Source organism: Scleropages formosus, chromosome 10, assembly GCF_900964775.1.
Source record: "Scleropages formosus chromosome 10, fSclFor1.1, whole genome shotgun sequence".
NCBI classification, from domain to species: Eukaryota; Metazoa; Chordata; class Actinopteri; order Osteoglossiformes; family Osteoglossidae; genus Scleropages; species Scleropages formosus.
The window spans coordinates 23,893,928-23,914,111 of NC_041815.1; the positions used below are offsets into that span (position 1 = coordinate 23,893,928).

At 41.6% G+C, this 20,184-nt stretch overlaps 1 protein-coding gene across 3 annotated transcripts in view; it reads left to right on the forward strand.

Moving 5' to 3' along the window:
* The first annotated feature begins 4,024 nt into the window (after nt 1-4,024).
* gdpd5b (glycerophosphodiester phosphodiesterase domain containing 5b) overlaps nt 4,025-20,184 on the forward strand; it is a 44,655-nt gene continuing 28,495 nt past the window's right edge. For all 3 annotated transcript variants that reach the window (XR_001965999.2, XM_018748901.2, XM_018748902.2), the window contains exon 1: nt 4,025-4,329. The gene's annotated coding sequence lies outside the window, so the exon portion shown is untranslated. The remainder of the gene's footprint in view (nt 4,330-20,184) is intronic.

The following is a 20,184-nucleotide window of genomic DNA, read 5'->3' on the forward strand; positions in this document are numbered from 1 at the left end:
TTCAGATGCATTATTTATCTTTACTATTCTTGTGATTTCAATTCACCCCTGCAACGGCGCTCACATTTGTCTTTTTACACCCACACACCTGTGCGCCGTGTGTTTTGCAGCAGTAGCAGAAAATATTAACAATTACCTGTTCTTACACATTTCTAAAAGACTAATCCTTCCTCAATTTGATGCATTTCTGAGTTTTGTAATCATATAAGAACACCTCTTAGAAACTGATGGCAAACTGTTTAAGCCCAGCAAATTCACTGGTATTTTTAAATAACCCATCTGACTGCTAGGTATATAGGTGCCCACTTGGTCTCTGATACCCAGTCACAGAAACTAGAAGCAGACATGCTACTCCTCATCTGTGCAAGCTATTGACATTCGTCTATCATAGAACTAAGACTTGCAGGATTTCAGGCTGTCAGTGACTCATTTCTTCCCAATTCCCTTTACCACCTTGCTTTTGCTTACATTTCAGAGCAAGCCCAGATGAAATGGGAAGTTAATTTCACAGGCACTGAAGCACTGCTATTGTAAATTGCTCATTCCGTTGAGTAGGCCCAGCTGGAACAGTCCAGATGCTCATTTTGATCCTATATATTCTAAATGAATAGTTGAGTCTATTTGCTTGCATATAAAAATCTCGTCAGTCCTTATCAAAGATACACACCCCTGAATCAGAGCAGTTGTAGAGCTATAACAATTTACAACAGTTAATTTGTCTTAGATGGCTTAGCCTGTTATAATTAGAATGTTTAAAAGCCTGTATATACCAGTAAAAACATGTGGCTCTTTCATTAAATCATTTAACAATGTGGTTGTTCACCGGATCATCATATAGCATCCATTAGTACTGATTTGCAATAATGTTTAAGGAAAATCTTCATAGATCCTATCTGGAAAATATGTTAAAAGTAATTTATAATTAGTTCATAAAGATGGACAATCATTGTTTTTTTTTAAAAAAAAAAAAAAAAAAACATTACAGAACCATAGTAGGTGGACACATAGGAAGCAAAGAAGCTGAAGGAAATTAATGATTTTCCTCACATCTATTTTTAGTGTCACCACCATGCTGATATAGAACTGACTAGAGTAGAAATATGCAAAAGATTAAGTTCAGCAGGTGCTGCAGCAGCAAAAGCGGCTGCTTTCCACATGAAGGACCCAGGTTTGAGTCCTTACTCCTGCTGAAATAGCCTTGCTCAACATACTTCCCCTGAAATGATACAGTAAAAATTACCCAGCTGTTTTAAATGGGTAAATTGCTAAGCAACTCAACACTGTAAATTGCTTTGGAGAGAAGTATCAGCTACATAAGGTAAGTAAGCATAATTAAAGTTCTGGACCCCAAACCTAAGCAGCTTTATGGTATACCATGGGGTTCCTATACACTGCTCAGAAACACCCTGCTTCATGGAGCCTCTGTTGTATGTCGTGTCCATGTACGTGACATCTGTGAGCGCAAGGAGCAATGTTTAGGTTACAAAGCAATGCTCTTAATCAGATTTTTTTTTCTGCTGTTCTGTCAGCCATGGGTGTGTGTGTTTGTGTGTGACAGAGAGATAACTGAGTCATCAGTTCACTTGCATGCAGAATTTCCATCATTGCCAAAAACTCACTCCCTTAACCTTAAAGGACAACACAGAACTGGCCTTTGCCTTATAATTTAGAGTTCCGAAAACCTTTATGCTCAGTGTTAATTAGAGGTACCTGCAAGTTGTTTTCTGATACCTCCAGCAATGCTGGCTAAACTGTTCTGAGATCAATACACATTTTTAGTAATAAAGCAAATTATTGCAGCTGTTAAATAAGAAAAACATTTGCACTGGTAGATGCTTTCTCAGATTTTTTTTTTTTTCTCCTTCAACTCAAGATGAGTGCATCCAAAATTAAGAACATATTTTTTTTAAAATGTCAACAGGGAGGAAAGGATGCAAATGTGAACTTAATTAATTTCTTCATTAGCAGGTTATAACCCCAGCACCTTGGTGCGCTATTGTTTTCCCATGAAGAGAACAGTGAAAGAGTTATAGTATGAATCAGCATTTACTTTCAAGCTCCAGGGTATAAAATGGAAATGTGGACTGAAGAATCTTGTCTGTAAAACCAATTTTAAGAAGAAGACAGAAAACCTTCCAATAGAGCCTATTAAGCATTAATCTGATGGGGTTTAATGCAATTGGTTTTAAAGACTAATCAGCTGTGGAGCACAGCTGACAATTTTTGGGCAAAAATGGTCTCAACTCAATTTTGTGATGCTGCTGTAGTCTCTGCTTCAGCAAGGCTTGTTAGTGCTTTGGTTTTCATTCATGCCTTGTAAATGTTACTGTTCATGTGACTGATTTTCTCCAGAGGAATTAAGTGATAGATTGTTATTAGTTACTTTCAAATAATTTATCCCTTTTATAGAGTTGCATGACTTTTTAATATCAATTCAGAACAAGTACCTTGATCGCTACTACTGCAAGAGGAAGTTATATTTGAACCCGGGTCATCCAAGTAGATGGTAACAGCTCCAGCATGCTACCTCTAAATGACACAAAAACAAAACAGAAATTAAAAAAAAAAATGCTGGACAGTCTGTTTCTGTAATGGATGGTTGCCAGAGCACAGGGAGGCTTCAATGAGATTTTAAAAATTATAGCTCATGTTCTAGGATGACTGGCAGCACATATCAGCTCCTTTATTGAGGCCTGACAAACAAGGAGTTGCTCACAAAGCCATTAAGATGTCAAAGGTGCCATCAGCCCTTCATCCCTGTCAAAGCCCTTTTGCCACAGGAAACACAAGGTCTGCATCTTATTCTTGCCTCCAGTAACTGAATGACATAAATAATTGCACCTTAATGTGAAGTTCCATTTTTCTGCACGTCAGCGCATAATGAACTACTGCTGGTTTATTTTAATGCTTGAAGTGAAACGGTTTGTTTACAGATTTTTCAAGTGTTTCTGAAAGCTAAATGTGTAGTGTTTTTAGAAGGTGATAATCATTTTTATTTTGGGCTTCATGTAATGCTGCAATTCTGTGTTTATGCTTGTATTGCTGGAGGAACATTAATTTCAGGCACTATTAAATCACCGCCTGAAAAAACAGCAAGGTATTTTATGCTGGAACTATTAAAGTGGAAGGACAAGTGGTTCCAGACTGTGTGTGTGTGTGTGTGTGTGTGTGTGTGTGTGTGTGTGTGTTAAAGTAGAAAAAAAAATAGAAGTGTATCGTAAAATCGATGACTCTGACTTGACATTTCAGACCATGATACCTTCCTGGCCAAGCAAGCCTGTTGACGCCCCAGTCTTTCTGACATGGATGCTGTATTTTACTTGTTTTTGGAAAACACACATTATTTCCATGTTTTCTGGTTAATGCTGGACTTCCTGCCTTGGGCTGGTGATAAATGTGACCTTTCTCTTGTTCACTTTTCTGCCATCTGAATACTTCACACGCTGTTGTCAAAACAGAACCAACCACCTGGCAGTATTTACAATTTTCAGATAAAAACAGACATAGCGTTGTGTACACCAACAGAAATGAGCAACCACCCCAGACACGAAACGTACACCAGCAGGTAGTACCTAGTAACACATTATTAAAGGTTTTCATAAATATATCTTTCAACTTGCTTAAGCTACTTGTTCAACAAGAGACATAAAGTACTTATTTTGTCTCATATTCATTTTTCAACAAATTCACCTGATCATACTTATTAGCCTAAGACAAATAGTCTTTTCCTTTGCGCATGTTTTAATATGCTTTTGAAAATGGTTCATCTTGAGCTGATGAGTTTACTCTTTTTCTGCTAGTCAGTTGGAATCCAGTATTTATTTATAGCTACAACAATAAACAGCAGTTGGAATGACAAGGTGCTTTGAAAGGAGAGCTGAGCGATCGCGCAGTTTGGCCGCCGGGCTGCGCTCCACCGCTCCGCCGCTAGGGGCGCTGTGTCTCTTCTCCGCCCCGCGGCTCCGCCCACCGCACGAGTCCGCCTGTAGTAGGACGGGGGCTGGAGGACGGAGGATGGAGGGTGGGGAAGCGTCTCTTTAACCTCTGTGCGGAGCGCGGAGCCCCGGCAATTTTCACTGGAAGGGCGTAGGACGGTTAAACCCGGCCCCGGCATAAAGACGAGCGCTCGTAGAAACGTCGAAAGAAAGAACACCGCTTTTTTTCCCTTTAGTTTTATTTGTAATTATTGGCCAGCTCACGCGCATGCTGAGTCTTTGTGTGCGCGTGAAGTGTTCATGATCCGGGCAGGACACGAGACACGGGGCACGAGACAGCGGGGGACCCCAGTCTGACAGCGGAGCAGGGACGAGTCTGACAGAACTGGAAAAGGTAGGCATTTCTTCTGCTTGCGCGTCGCCTCAACTTGTCATTTTCATCGTTTAACATAGTTGTTCCGGGAATTCAGATGAATTTAATTCTTAATCGACACAGAAATATTCGTGTCTGAATTTGTTCCTTTGTTTTGTTGCACTTCAGCAAAGATGATTATACATCACGGTCGGTGATCACACGGAAATTGCAGTTTTTTTTTTGCCTCAAGTCCAGAGACGGTTGGATCACACAGCTGTACTCTTGTGGCTGCTTTTAAAAAAGCTGTACAATAAATCTCAGGTAATTTCTGCCTCAGGTAATTATTACTGTAAGACGCAATATTACTGTACCATTAGGGAGAAAGAATCATGAATAATTTTGGGAAACTGCTGGAGGCAGGAGATTGACTGACTAACCTCTATTCACTGTACAGTAAAACACACTGATCTCATGTATTCCTCTATGAGGACCTTCTCTCCTCTCTCTCTTTTTTTTTTTTTTTTTTTTTTTTTTTTTTTTTCTCCCCTCTCTTTCTCCGTCTACTCTTCCTCCTCCACTCGAGTCGGGGTTTATAAATGAATAATGTAGCTCTCCTGCGCTGAAACGCCCATGTCTTGGTGACTATTTATGGAAAGATGGTGATTGCACAGAGCACAATTACAGCACTTTATCTGGCCCAGTGTGTTTTGGAATTGCAGCATTAAGTTTGATTAAGGAAATAGTGTTTCCATGTACTCCCACCCAACAATGCACCAAGGGGGGGGGGGGAACACAAACTGTAAAATTATCTGTTGCAGTCAATTCGGTGTTCTGTGCATAAGCAATATCATACTCAGTTAACATTTTTTAAGTAAAATTAATTAAAATATACTTTAATCTAGGTAAATTTAAAAAAAAAAAAATCAATCAAATCTAACCACACATAAAACATGTTAATGATGTATAACATAGTCATACAGTATAGATTATTTAAAATTTTCCATTCTTACCATTTTCCTGATGAGGACACAAGGCACTTGGCTATCAATAGGTTTGGAATATTGATTACTAGCAGTGTTTCGTCCATAATGTGTCTGGTAGCCTTAATGATCACCTGTAACTAGATGGAGAGCTAATGTATTTCATTAGAGTACCCATGTCTTGGTGGTCTGTAATTCCTTTTGTCTGATCCAAACAGCAATGCTGTAAAGGTATTGACACCACACAGCAGGTGAAGGACATTGTAAACCATCCCCTTATTGTCCCTCATTTGAGCTCATTGTGGGTGTATGCTTGCTCTTAGTCTGGACATTTCATATGTTAAGGAAGTCAGATGCAGCCTCTCCTTTTTGGTCTGCTGCTGCTGCTGCCTTTGTACTTGTTCTGTTCCATCTTATTGCCTCCTCAGACTACTCTCCAGTACCACTGGGGAGAAACTGTGCGGATCCTAAGTCGTTGAATGGTCAGTTTGGAGGGATGGACAGGAAATTAAGCACAGATCTGAACAAATACAAGAGAAATTACCTGCTAATTTCCTCTGCTGTGTGAAATAAGTGGGGAGGAAAATGAGCCATAATGTTTTTTTCAGTGATGGATTTCTCTTCATATGCTGGAGTTTTTTGTACCTTCTCAGGAGTATGGGTCCACTCTTGGTTGTAAGTGTGACATGGTTCTTCTGTAAATGGACGCACATTAATAATTCATATGGACACTTCAGACTGCTTTGTGTTGATCAATCTGCTGACATCCAGCTGTCAATCACTGCAAAAAATGGGTGGGGCAAGGAATTGAATTGAGTCATAGGTTTTTTTTTTTTTTTTTTTTTTTTTTTTTTTTTTAAATCTCAGGATGCAGTCATGTTTGATAGATATAGTCTGTGACACAGTTATGTCAGACAAATAACCTTAACCATCTCAGTCCTTGTATATTGTCAAGCTTGCCCCGAGGTACATAATCTGTTGTACTGGTGTCAGAATATGTTATGAACTGTGATGCAATAATACACAGGGAAAGATGTTAAATCCCTCGTGCCAAAATCAAGGGGGCTGGACACGAACCCCCCCGACTGATAAGTGCTTATCCTAAGGAAGGGTTGTGATGGTCCAGAAGCTCTCCTAGAATCTGATCATTGAATTAGTTGTTTTTTTTTTTTCTTCTTTCCTGAAGAGGTTAACAGTAACATGGCAAATGGGATCTGTTTTCATTGCTGTGTTAAAGAGCATTGCTCAGATATCATGTTCATAACAGGGTGGATTTCACACAGACCTGCATGCGCGCTGCACTGAAATGATGCCCATTGACTCTTTCCATATTTGCTTTGAGAGGCATAAACTTCCGTAAAAACAGTTCACCTCCATAAAAGACACCAGAAGATCCTTTTAAAAATGACACTAGTCAAAGAATCCTTTCAGGGAGCCACTGTAAGAGCAGTCACTACAGCAACCATTGTAGCTCCTTTCATGTAAGATAAATGTTTTAGTATAAGAGTACCCTAATTAAACTGTTTGAGTGACGGCGTGTGAGAAGCCTGGTATTATTTTAATCCCACAAGAGTCAAAACCCCTGCAGTGTTTAAGGTGAGTTTTTCATTTGATAAATTATGAGGAAGTCAGGACGAGCCAGACTCAGCCTCCTCATTTATTACCAACAGACAAGGACCAAAGTAGCTTGCGTCAGTGGGTAAACTGAGGGTTATTAAAGTGGAAAGAAAAAAAAAATCCAAAATGAAAGTTATCTACCCCAAAGCATAATGAAGTGGAAGCCTTAGCCTTATCTTACATTGCTGTTACATCATTCATTTGCCTCGTTGATGCTCTCCTCCTCATCAACTTCGATAATCTGAAAATGTCAATTTGCATTAAGTGGGATGTTTTGCCGAAGAGAGGGGGCGCGGTGGCGCAGTGGGTTGGACCACAGTCCTGCTCTCTGCTGGGTCTGGGGTTTGAGTCCCACTTGGGGTGCCTTGCGACGGACTGGCGTCCCGTCCTGGGTGTGTCCCCTCCCCCTCCAGCCTTACGCCCTGTGTTGCCGGGTAGGCTCTGGTTCCCCCGTGACCCCGTATGGGACAAGCGGTTCTGTGTGTGTGTGTGTGTGTGTGTGTGTGTGTGTGTGTGTGTGCGTTTTGCCGAAGAGGGGGCGCGGTGGTGTGGCAAGTTTGGGGTTCGAGTCCTGCTTAGGGTGTCTTGCGACGGACTGGTGTCCCGTCCTGGGTGTATCCCCCCTCCTTCCAACCTTGTGCCCTGTGTTGCCAGGTTAGGCTCAGGTTTGCCGCGACCCTGCTCGGAACAAGTGGTTTCAGACTCTGTGTGTGTTTTACCGAATATAATAATATGTACCTTGCTGAATGTTGCAACAGTCTGAGGTCTCAGGCTATCTTGGGAGTTGCAACCTTTAGGCTTTGAGTGGAGTTAAAAACCAGGCTGACCATTAGTGACTTGCTTCTGAATCACCCTCTATTCAGTGTTCTCTGAAGGTACTGAAGCGAGAGAACTCGCATCTCTGAGCCATTGTTGCATCATATTCAGAAGGGCTCAGAATATGAAGTAATCTTGCTTCAATGCACTTTGGTCACGCAGTACGGCAGTACCTTGTAGAGTCCATAGTTCCAAAACTACAGAGCCTCATCAATGACACACCATAAAAATCTACATACTCTGCATAGCAGTTGATGTGTAGAGGATTAGGAGGAGGATGGGCTTCAAGGGGTTAAAATGTGTTTGCTTTGCAGCAGGGATCACAGCTTTGTGTAAGTAACTTCTCTCTTGGTGGCACGGTTTTTATCTTTCGACCCCCCATGGTGCTAATGAAATGAACCGGCTGCTAGTTACAAAACTGCAGAAAACCCCTCCCAAGACTGTGGAGAGAAAACTGGCTGGGAATAGGTCAGCTTAGGGCAGCCCACAGTGTGAGACAGACCTCAGTTTGGTGACAGCAGACACAGATGGGGGCCCTGACCTTACTGTCCATCTGACCAGATGGCACCTGGTGTGACGTGATACTCACGGGGCTTTGGCTGTTAGGAGCTGGGTACGGGCCTTTAAAATGCCTTTGCTTCTGGCATAACAAATCCTCCCCCCGCGGTGCATATCTTGGATTCCTTTGTTAGCTGTATTCATCCCAACCCCAAACCCCAGGAGTGTGGACTGAAACCTTCACATGTTCACCTTTGGAATACCAAAGCAGCAAACTGTGAAGGGAGGCAATCTGCCCTCAGCCATTGTTGTTCAGCACTTTGTGATAAATTGTTCAGAAGGGAATATTTCGCAGACTCACAACAATAATGAAGATATTGTAGGAAGGAGCCCAGTTGAGACTGAGGAGGGCAACATGAGCTCTGACCATGCGGAGCTGTTGAAAAGGCTGGGCTTCTCTGCAGTTAGCACAGCTCTCCTTCAATTGCAAATTCCCTCTCTTCCCAGCCAAAGTCATCATTATTACACTATCGACTGCTGGACTGGGTGTCTCGGCATTATATCAGTACAGAACCCTCTGCGTGCAACTCACCTTTCGTCTTTCCCATGCCCGATGGAATGGGTTGGGTTGCTGATGGGTTAATGAAAGCTCTGAAGAGAGGTGCTTGTTAAATGGCACGGGAGCCTGTTCCGGTCTGTTAAAATAATAGGGAAATTGCTGGCACATGTTGCCTTAAAAGAATCAAAGAACAGTGAATGTGGTGTTGCCAAGTCAACATTGTGCACTCAAAGAGGGCGGGGACTCTGTCACTGGCAACTCTGGAGATGAACATTTGAGTCGATAGAAAATGCCAGGCAGCCCAAGACATTAGCCAAAAAAACAATTGCATTAATTTTACTTGAACAACACTAATCTCACAGTTTTAATTGTAACAAAGCATTTACTTGGAATGAAAAAAGCATATCCAGGTAACTGGAGGACTGTCCAGAGAAGACAACTAATATAATGCATTTGCACTGGCTTTTTCATACGTGGCATATTTTCGTCCCTTTGTTTCAACAAGAGTTGGGCTCTTACTGATATTCTCTGATTATTTTGTCATGTCAGAATGCTGTATTTCCATGATGTTCCAGCTTCTGATGGAAACTTCTTGGCTTCTAATCGTAACAGCTCCACGTGGAGAGTCCTCAGACCACATTTTTCCTCTGTGCTCTATGGAACGTTGACAGCTTGAGGCCGGACCTTTTGTGAAGTATTGGCAGCATGGATGTTTTGAGGCAGAGATAGACTGTGAGGAAAAATCACAGTAGGGAAGAAGCAAAAACCCTTGCCACTCCAGATGGCCCGCTCCTGCTCCCACGGTGAAACCGAGCCGTACGCGCCCACCATGGAAGCAGGCACCAGACTGAGGTTTTAGGCAGACCGACGAGACTGGCAGCTGACTGTAGACAGTTTTGGCGGCAGTCCGAGTGCCTGGCCAGCTATGCCAGTCACGATGCTTCCTCCTCGAAAGTCTCTATGAAGGTGGACTGCTCTGAAAAACACACCCTTCTAGTGGTAGCTTATTTACAAAATGGCTTGCTAGGTTAAATACCACTGCCCACAACATCTGTAGTGTCCTTGAGTAAAGCACTTCATCTGAACTGCTCTAGTTAAATATCCAGCAGCATAAATGGATCAAATCCTCTAAGTACCTTCAGATAAAAGCATTAACTAAACAACAAATGAATAATTGTAATAATCCCCACCTTCTTGTATAAGAGTTCGTGGATCCCTGGAGCCAACAGCCGTCAGCAGATAATTGAAAGGAACAACAACACTGAGCAACAGAGATGGGATGTATGATGAGTCCCTCGCTCTCAGAAGCAGCACTGTTACTCATCAGATGCAGCTCCTGAAGAAGCGCAGTGTACACATGATGGTCTCAGCAGGGAAGCAAGCGGTTTCTCATCTTCAGCACTTCTCTTGAAAAGTTGTCCTTCAGATGCAGCTCTTTGGTCTCACATAACTTGAGTTAACCTTCTCCACACAATGCTTGCCATATTTTAAGTAAGTTTATCGAATTCTGCTCTTACTTGGGGTGTGTGAATTTTTCTTCCCTGTCACATCAGATATATGCCACTAGAAGGTACAATAATGGGTTTCTCAGATAGCTTCTCTCTCAACTCCCCAGGAGGTTTGTAGAAAGTTGTGCTGAATGCTCTGTATTTTGCATACCTGTACATAGAGGTGCCTGGGTGGGTGGGTGTATGACTGGTGTCTCTGCTGCTTTTTTTTCTTTTTAAAAAAGCACACCCCATTGCTTTCAATTATCACCCTGGCTCTGGTTCAGATCCATGCAAAGTAGTCTGTCGTCATCTACTCGCTCGACCTCCTGTGTTTCTGAGGCCTCTTAAATTACAGATTTTCTGTGTGTGGAGCCTGATGGGCTGTCAACAACACCAATAAAAAAACATGCTAGGTGAAAAGTGCAATACCAGGAAGACGACTCATAAGGGATCATTACAGACCTGCATGGGGATCATCCCCACTGGTGCTTCAGCCCTATGTGAGAAAGGGTTTCCATTTTTTCCTGTGATTCATTTCTGTTTGTTGACAGTTTAATAGCACGTCTAATGAGGGAAGAGAAGCAATTGTTTCCGGGAATCAGCTGCAACTACAGAGCTTTGTGGCCAGGGATTCAGTGGGGTGTTGTACTTCCCTTGAAGCAATATTCTGAACCTCTTGGTTTTTGAGTTAGTTTTCAACTGATTGTTGTACATGCAGTAATGTCTCCCCTGTTGAAAATTGCTTATTAGGCCGTTGTGTGACTTAGGTCATTTTGGTTGAATATTATACTGAAGGAGTTCAGAATGAATTCCTCCTCACTGCTAGAAAAAGAACACTCCTGAGACTTGAACTAACAACCTTCAGGCTAACCAGCAGGGGTTGAAGTCCTGCTTGAGGTGCCTTGCGACAGACTGGCATCCCATCCTGGGTGTGTCTTCTCTCCTTCCTGCCTTGCGCCCCGTGTTGCCGGGTTAGGCTCCAGTTCATTGTGATCCCGCTCGGGACAAGCAGTTTCAGCCAGTGTGTGTGTTCAGACAGCATTAAATGGTGCTATTCTTAATGTTTCTTTCAGCTTACTCAGCAATTTATAAGCATATTTACATTTATTCATTTACAAATAGTTTCTCCAAAGCAACTTAGTGTTAAGGTACCTGCAATTATTTTCCTGTTTACATAGCTGGAAACTTTACTGTGACAATTTAGGGTAAATACTTTGCTCAAGAGTATAACAGTGACAGGTGGGATTCAAATCTGTCACCTTTCGGTCCAAAAGCTCTAACCACTACAGTACTAGCTGTCTCGTAGTTACATACTGGGTTTTGTGGGGGTTTTTTTTGTGTAATACATATATATTTTTCACCTGGGCAGAAAATATATGTATTAATAAAGTACCAGTCTTCACTGATGGATTGTCTAAAGTACAGGGCTGTACTAGTTCCTTTATTAGCTGAGCCACACTCAAGAACCCCTGACCCTTCTTTAACAGACTACCAAGGGATGAAGGGCTTTTCACGTAGCATTGTTAATTGTGGAAACAGGTAGACTGTCTGAGACACTTCCTTCTGGAACTAAATTATCAGGTAATTCTGTGAAAATTACCTCCATCAATCTGCCATCACTCTTCTCATCCATTCCTGTATAATCAGGGAATAATTTGCAGTTCCTTTTTTCCAGGTCCCTGTTGCCTTTCTCATATATCATATACTTTGAAATAGCTCCTGAAAATCGTCAAAGGCACTGATTTTAAAAATCCTTTAATTTATCATGTTATGAATAAAAAATGCCTGTTGAATTTTTTAATTTACAGTTTTTTTCTGCATGCGGCTGAAGGGGATTTAGCGGCGGGATTATTGAAAATGTCATTATAAAATAATGTTAACTCCAATGGGTGGATTTATTGCTACTTCCTTTCCTCAGTAGTTAGTCTAAACAGGACAACCATAATATAGTTTTGGGGGATATGTCCACCCGAGAGTGAGGAAACCTACAATGCTCTAAACTGGTCACCATTGGAGAGAACAGACCTCTAGAAATGTGAAAGGCCCCTACTTCAACCTGCTGACTTGAGCATTTCCTTCCTTGGAATAAAGCTCACCAACTTGACCTGTAGTAATCCTCCCAGGAGCTCTGACCCTTTTTTTTTCTGGCGGACAAAATGGGAAGAGAAAGCATTGCTGTCATACCCGACCCACTTAACTCTACATGTAGTCTTCCGATCCCCATTCTGATTTGTCGTTTTTATTCCAGTTTTTAAAAATAGTTTTTATTCAAGTGAAAATAGCACCCTGAGTCCCTTTCTCTCTAGTCTTCTACAGTCTGTTTGAGGCTCACAGATTCTCTCGAAGCAGTGAGCATGTCTTTTATAATTGTGTGCTGCCAATCAGATTGCAGTCGTCGGCACTAATTGCCAATTCGCCCATTGCATTGAAACTTGCAGTTGTGCGCTGAAGGCGCTTTCCCCCAACACAAAGCACGGTCCTGGATATTGCTTGCACTGCGGGATGAAGCTGCTCCATTGGCTTTTCATGAGATTTCAGGAGGCCTTTTAATGTCAGGGGGCAACATCTTTCAAAGTTTTGCATGCCGTCCTGTGTAGTGTCTAAACTGTTTATGCACCCAAAATTAACATATTGATGAGTGTTGCCTTAATTTGTGCCCCTTGTTAACGGATGGATTGTCTTCGTCGTGATGCCTTTCAGTGCTTTTGGCCATTTGTGAAAGTAAGTGGCTGGGGTTGCAAACACTTCACGCCTACGCTTGAATACAAATTCTGCTTTTGAATTTCAAGCATGGAGAGGAAATTACCTGTCTGTCAGCTACTTGAGGTAAAGTTGCAAATATTTTACAGAGGCAATAAGCTTTGATTTGCACAACATTTGAGAGAATTGCCTTTCCTTTGCCGTCTCCCTAGATACTCAGTTACCCTGTAGAGCTCAGCTGCTCCAAGACCTGCAGGACGATAGAAAGTAATTGAAATATTTCTTTCTATTTCTATGTGTCTGAAACTAAGGGCAAAAATAAATCAAAGGCAGTTATAGCTATATGTAACAGCAATGCATGCTAGTAGAGGTCTAACTAAAATTGTTCCTCTATGAATAAAACAAAGTGAAATTTTTTACAGTACAGATTTTGCTTTTTCCATTTCAGGGTTTCTTCTGTATACTTTTTCAATTAATTATTCTATTTTCTTTTGTTTGCCACACACCTGCTGTATGTGTGTATGCACTAAATTTAGGCAGCTAGGCACACTGTACCTGTTGTGCAGTTGGCCACGTTGCTGTTTCCATGCAAAGGTCACATTCTTTCGACAGGGGATGGTTTTGTTAGCTTTTCCACAGCTGTCTCCCCTTATTACATGGTTTTAAAAAGGCCTTTTTTCAGGCCCTTTTCTCTCTCATCTGTGGTTTTTCACTGGTTTTGCCGTTTTGAGGGTCTGCCACGGGTCTAGCAGCGGAGGTCCGAACAGAGTTCTCTGATGGACAGGCTGACCCAGGGTGCTACCTGCTGGTGTCTGCTCGAGCTGAAGAAAGGTGGGAAGTGGCCTAGCTGACCTGGAGTAACCCCCCCAACATACTCAATGTGGGGCTCATTTGCTTTTTCTGGCATGATGCCTCCTCCCTGGAGGCTGGGCAGGGTCTCCTCCCTTTCCCGGCATCCCTTGACCACCACACCGTCACATGAGAGGGTCCATGTTTCTATTGCAGTGTTAGCCCTTCATTCCCACCATTAGCTTCTTTGCTATACAAGATGCACATCATATTCTACAGTTTACAGAACCCCCAGCTTTCTTTTCCTGACTGTACACTGTAGTTATTTGGAACCACAGGCCATCACTTGTGTAGACTACTAGGGAGGCAATTAATAGATTAACTGGACTTTCTGTTTTCATTTATTATATTTTTCATGCTGCAGCTATGTTGCTCTTTATTACCTTACTGCGTGGGCATAAGGTATTCTTTTCAATGGACCATACCACTGCATGTAAAATACACCCACATGCAATTTCTTTTTGGCTTTAGGCTGTGCATCTATGTATTTTTGTTAAACATATTTGGAGATCTTTGCATAACTCCTGGCCACTAATGATCTTAAGGAACTTTTTTGTTGGTTTAGCATGTAATTTCAACAAGATTATTTTTCACTTGGTATCGATGAAGATGATTTTAAACTTTGGCCCCTGATGACGGGAATGCGCAACGTGTGTGTGTCGGTATTTTCTGGATGCATTATGTAATCTCTTCACAACCCTCTTTCAGTAAGATGATGAAAATGTTCTTTTCAGTCACATCGCTACACATATTGGTGTTGAATTCTTTTTATTTAAATTATTTCCCAATGCCATGGCTTATAGAAATCTGAGATGAAGCATTCTTCAGTGTTTTGATGCCTCAGGCCTTTATTCACTGTATTACGTAAAACCACTTTGTGTATGAACAACTCAGAGTGTTGAAGGACAAGTTGTCTAGATGTTGTCATTCTGAAACCGTAGCAAATGCTGTTAATATCAGCAGTTTCTAACTTTTTTTTTTCCTAGAACCTCCTGCCTTGTTTTACGTCATAGATAATCAAGATGTCTCTTAAGAAGAAAGAATTTTAACTCCAAATTACCTCATTGTAGGATTACGGCAGTCTGTTTTAACCATATTTTTATGAATTTAATGAATAGAGTGCAGAATACTTTTTTTTTTTTTTTTTTTTTTTTTTTCTTCTTCTTCTCTTTCCCCTTTCTATATTAGTTTATGGCAAATGGGGTGGCGCGGTAGTGCAACAGGCTTGGCCGGGTCTTGCTCTCTCGCGGGTCTGGGGTTCGAGTCCTGCTTGGATGCCTTGCCACAGACTGGTGTCCCGTCCTGGGTGTGTCCCCTCCTGCTTTGCACCCTGTGTTGCTGGGTTAGGCTCTGGTTCGCTGCAACCCTGCTTGGGACAAGCGGTTTAAGACTGTGTGTGTGTGTGTGTGTGTGTGTGTGTGTGTGTGTGTGTGTGTGTGTGGTTTAGGGCATTGTCTTTGGTATGTGTGTTTCAATAGTGGTAATAAATTGTATGTGAGTTTTAAATAAATTGTTTTTTTTTTTTTTTTTTTGGTAGTTCTGAATTTTCGAAAATTGAATGCTGGTGGAGAGCCTTTTGCCATCCATAATCTCCAGGCTGTAGCACGCTGGACAAGGGTTGTATTATCTAACATTATGAACATTTGTAAAGTCAAAAATAATGATGTATTTGCCAGGCAACATTGACGGCACTCTGTTAGTAGTGGCAGTGTCTAAAGATTGGGATTCTGTAACCAGTCTGTTACTTTTTTTTTTTTTTTTTTTTTTTTGTGTACTTAAGCTGTCAGTTACATTTTTAGTCTGGTATTGCAAAGCTGTCTATGTCCCAAAAGAACCAAGTGAAGTTACTACAGCAAACAAAGGGACATGGTTTTAGAGAATATCAGGCAACAGAGGTTGGTGGTGTTGATGGCTGGGAGGTGACTCTTACTAGCCTAGTAGTAGTGGTGGTGGGGAGGTAGAGCCAGACAGGCGTTGGCTTCCTCTCTTCCTCTGTCCTGTCTTTAAAATTTTGAATAGCCGCTGGTTAGAGGCTCAAGGCACATGTGTCGACATAATGAATCTACTGTAGTGCACACATGGAGCTGTTGCCCATGCAGAACCTCTCAGTTGAAGTTTTCTGTGGGGCGGGTGAGGTTGAGTTCACTGCGAGTTCATTTTGTATCGGCGCTGTCATGGAAACCACAGGACCAGAGGCGCCACTCAAAAATCGTAATGGGCAAAGTCGTGTGTCTACAGATTTGCATGATACCACTTGGTTCCAGTCCAGCCTGGGCACAGATACCAAAACAGAGAATATGGAGATAAAGACTTCATAGTGTTTGATATTTCACAGCTTTTTTTTTCCCTTGGTGGACACGAGAGGCTTTGTGTTTGCGTAGATCTTCAACACCTTGTACTCCTCCCCTTCCAACACGCTCCTTTCCAATCATTGGCTGCTCCTTGACCAGTCAGCTTTAGCAATTGTTGAGCAACACACGGTTATGCGCAGTGATTGCTCTTGGGCACATTCAGGTGTTGTGCTAACGTGTAATAGTCGAATGCAATCGGGCCCAGCAGACTGAATGTGTACAGAAGTGGTATCACACAAGGGGCTGCTGGCTCTGGCTCACCCTTGTGTGAACACAGTGACCACAGCATCGAGGGGTCTCTGTGGCACTGACATGACTGCTTGTCTTTTTACACTTCCTCTTGCTCAGTGGGATGTGGCGAGTGGTGCTATGGTTTCTGAACCACATTGATAGGATGACTTTCAGAGATGTTTTTGTGGAAAAGTGGTGAAACAATGGAGGCTGTGTGTAGGTGACACAGAAACCCAGGGGCGGTCATGCTGTGGCCCCCTTGGACACACAGTGATGTCCCTCAGCATTTGGTGGGCATGAATGATTAATGAGTTTGGCTACTGAGCAAACTGTGGCAGTACCATGGTCGAGAGATCTGCTGAAAATACTTTTTTCACAGGTATTTATCTGTCCGGTCTTGTCAGTATAGACCTACGAAGTGCTGTTGACTCCTTATTTGGGGCAGAGGTAGTGTAGTCCTTTAAGCTGCTGTCGTCAACACAAAGGATTCTGGTTTAAATCCTTTCTCCTGCTGTAGTAACCCTGATCAAGGTACTTACCCTGAATTGGACTAGTAAAAATTACATAGCTGTATAAATGGGTAAATTAGAATAGGTTGTAACTAAGTAAATTTGGAGAAAACCCTTATTTAAAGAATAAAATAAGAAGGTGTCTTTTGCCAGACATTTCTGGACTAAAAATGGGAAATATTTTTAATTTCTTTTAAAATCTTTAGTTTGAAATAAATTGTCATATTTCTGAGTTAACTGGGATTCTTGAATGATGGAATAATGTTGATGATTTAAACATTTCCTTTTTATTTTGAGGATTTGAATTTAGCTGCAGTGAGTCTGTACCTGTGTAACAATCAGCCTGTGGAGTTGGTGTCACTGTGTGACCCCCCCACCCCCCCCACCAAAGTTACCAGCAATTCCCTATAATCAGTGATTAATTACCCTCCCTGGTTTAATAAGTACTCATCCTCCACTTTGCTTTACAGCATCAGAAACAAGTTGGGGCTGTCTATGTCATCTGAGCTGAGTCACAGACGGAAGAGGAGTCTAACTGGGGGTAAAATTACTGCTGGCCAAAAAAGCGTGTTAATTAAACCTTCAGTGAGTAAAGGCAAAGGTTCTTTTTGCTGCTGTAGTAATCCATCAGCTGTGAGCTTCTTCAAGTGGAATATTCCCAAGGAAGATGGTTGCTCATTAAAATTGCATGTACTATAATTATTTTAACCAAGACTGTCTTCATTGAGGATGGAGCTCTATTTATTCACAGTAAGATGCTGGGTAGAGTGTATCTTTTTACAGCTGGGAAAGCTTATAAATTGTGGTGAAACCTCTTTTTCGAAGAGTTCTATTGGGTGTTCCGCACCTTTTGGTTTTTATGTACCTCTTAAACCAACAAAGCTCAAGAGATGGTGAAGTTGGAGGCAGCTGACCAAGAAAGAAAGTGACATTCCAGGGACTTGAACCCGGTTTGTGCTGTGAACAGGAGATTTTTGCCACTAAGAAAATGCTGAACCGTTTCCCCCGTAGCAGACAACTCTACTGTGCTCCTTTTGAGAAAAGGAAATGAGGCTGCAGAATAGCAGTTAGTGCACAGCCCTCCAGAGAAGAAGAGAACCTTGCTCCTCTCGCACATGGCAAGACAAAAGGTTGGAAAGGCAGGATTAATCTGTTTGTGCCAAGGATGTTTTTTTGGGATGGAGCTGTGGAGGGATATGTTGTAATTCTTTTGTATGTGTTTTGTGCTCTAGTCTTTTTCTGCTGACCAATGTTTTTTGGTAACATTGGAGATCGAGGTGATGGTTTGCAAGGCACCAAGAGTGGGAAAACCTGGGAAAATTGGACAGTCCAGTCATCCGTGGCTGTGGGATCATGAGAAAGCAGTGAATATAGTGAAATGACAGCTGATACATATCAATCTAGTTCATCACTTATCACAATGTGTTACTCATCAGACAGTATACATTTTTTACTCAAAGGGAGTTTTCTCTCTTTATCAACCTAAAGGAGATACCTCTGATAATAACTCAGTGAAATGGCTATAAGTTTAGTTTATGAGAGGAAAATTTACTGCACTATAATGGGCACATGTGTTTCATGGAAATGACGTTTGACATGCTGGCTCATGATTAGTGGTGGCAGCAGGTTTCAGCTGCTCCCCTCACATGTCCAAGAGATCCAAACACTTCCTGTGAGTGGCCACTCTCAACAATTGATAGAGAATGTGCTCCTTGTTATATGTGCACTACTGCTATGCTGCCACAGTGTTACCTGTTTGTGTGTGTAATCCTGTGTCTCTATTTCTGGGACTGCTTGCAAGCATTGATTGTACCACAAAAAGTAAATAAAGCATGTCCCATAAATGGTGATTCATGTTTATCACATGATGAAGGTTCTGTGACCTCATTCACCAGGTATTATGCAACAGTCTTCTTTAAAAGAATGCTTACAGGAACATGTCATTCACCCATGTATGATTAGATATACTTTTTACCAGTGCAAGAACTGCCCCTACAAACTCCCAGCTTAAGACTTTCTTCAAATTTCGTTCATCATTCCCATTTATCGTTTCTAGTTCATGCCACAGTCACAATACATACCCATTGCCATGGTGACATGTTTGGTTAGTTGTGGAGTTATTGGCTTTTACATTTAACGTGTTTCTGATCTTTCAACCACATGGAGTGACTGAAGAATTTAGATGTTTCCTAACTAAAAGTAGTTATCCCTAGGGCTTTGACTTAGTTGTTATGAATATTAAAACACAATTGGATCAATACATGGAAATATAGGTCCCTTCCTTTAGCAACAGTCTTAAAAGCCCTTGCCCTTGCAACCCCCTGAAAATGCACCTAAAACAATGTAATGAATACATTCTAATGCATAAATCAACCCTCTCAATAATTAAAATGCATAGTATAGATTATGCAAAGGTGGAACTGTGTGGTATCACTATCATCAGCAAAGGAACTTCTTCACTGCCATGGTAACCATTGGTAATCTGTAAATATTTGAGGAAAGTCAGTCAGTCAGTCAGCTTATAAATTGCTGTTTCTTATTTCTGTTTCACAGAGCCTAGACTCTGACTGACATTTATCATCTTATTCTTAGTAAAGGAATTCCATTTTAGCATCACTCCATCTTATATCTTATTTTTCTGATTTTCTGCACTCAAGCCTTTTCCAGAATTGGGATGCAATCAGAACTCCCATATATCATTCTTTTTTTATACACCTTTTTCAGTTTACTAAAACCCATTCTTGATGATTATCTTTTGATAACAGGGGTTCATCAATGGCACAATTATTAAAACCTTATTTATGAAATTTTTCAATTTAAGATATTAGTTTTAGACCAAAGACCTTGAAGAATTGTTTGAAACAAATGGACTAATTGGCATAAATCTTGTTATGATGTGGTGGTGTTTTAGTGTATTGGAATCCTTGCTGTGCATTTGGTTGCATCCCCCACCATTGTCTCTTGTTCACAATCGCCCCCTCACGCCGAGCACCGTGGTGACTGCACCCAGGCAGAGGTCTGGGTGGGGGTGGTCCCCATGCTAGTGTCAATCTAATTACAGGAAGCAGAGTCCTTTCAAAGATGCAAATAAACACTTGCTACAGCCCTTTAACAACCCGCTGGCTGGCTGATGGCGGTAATTAACTCATCCAGAACATTTCTGGACGGGAGGCACACTTGTTCACTTACAAGGACCGTTCCTTCCAGAACTCAGCAGTCTAAATGCCCTCATTATCATAAGTGGGGCCATTATTCAGGTCCGTTGGTGCATATATTCTTTAAAAGGTATTTTGT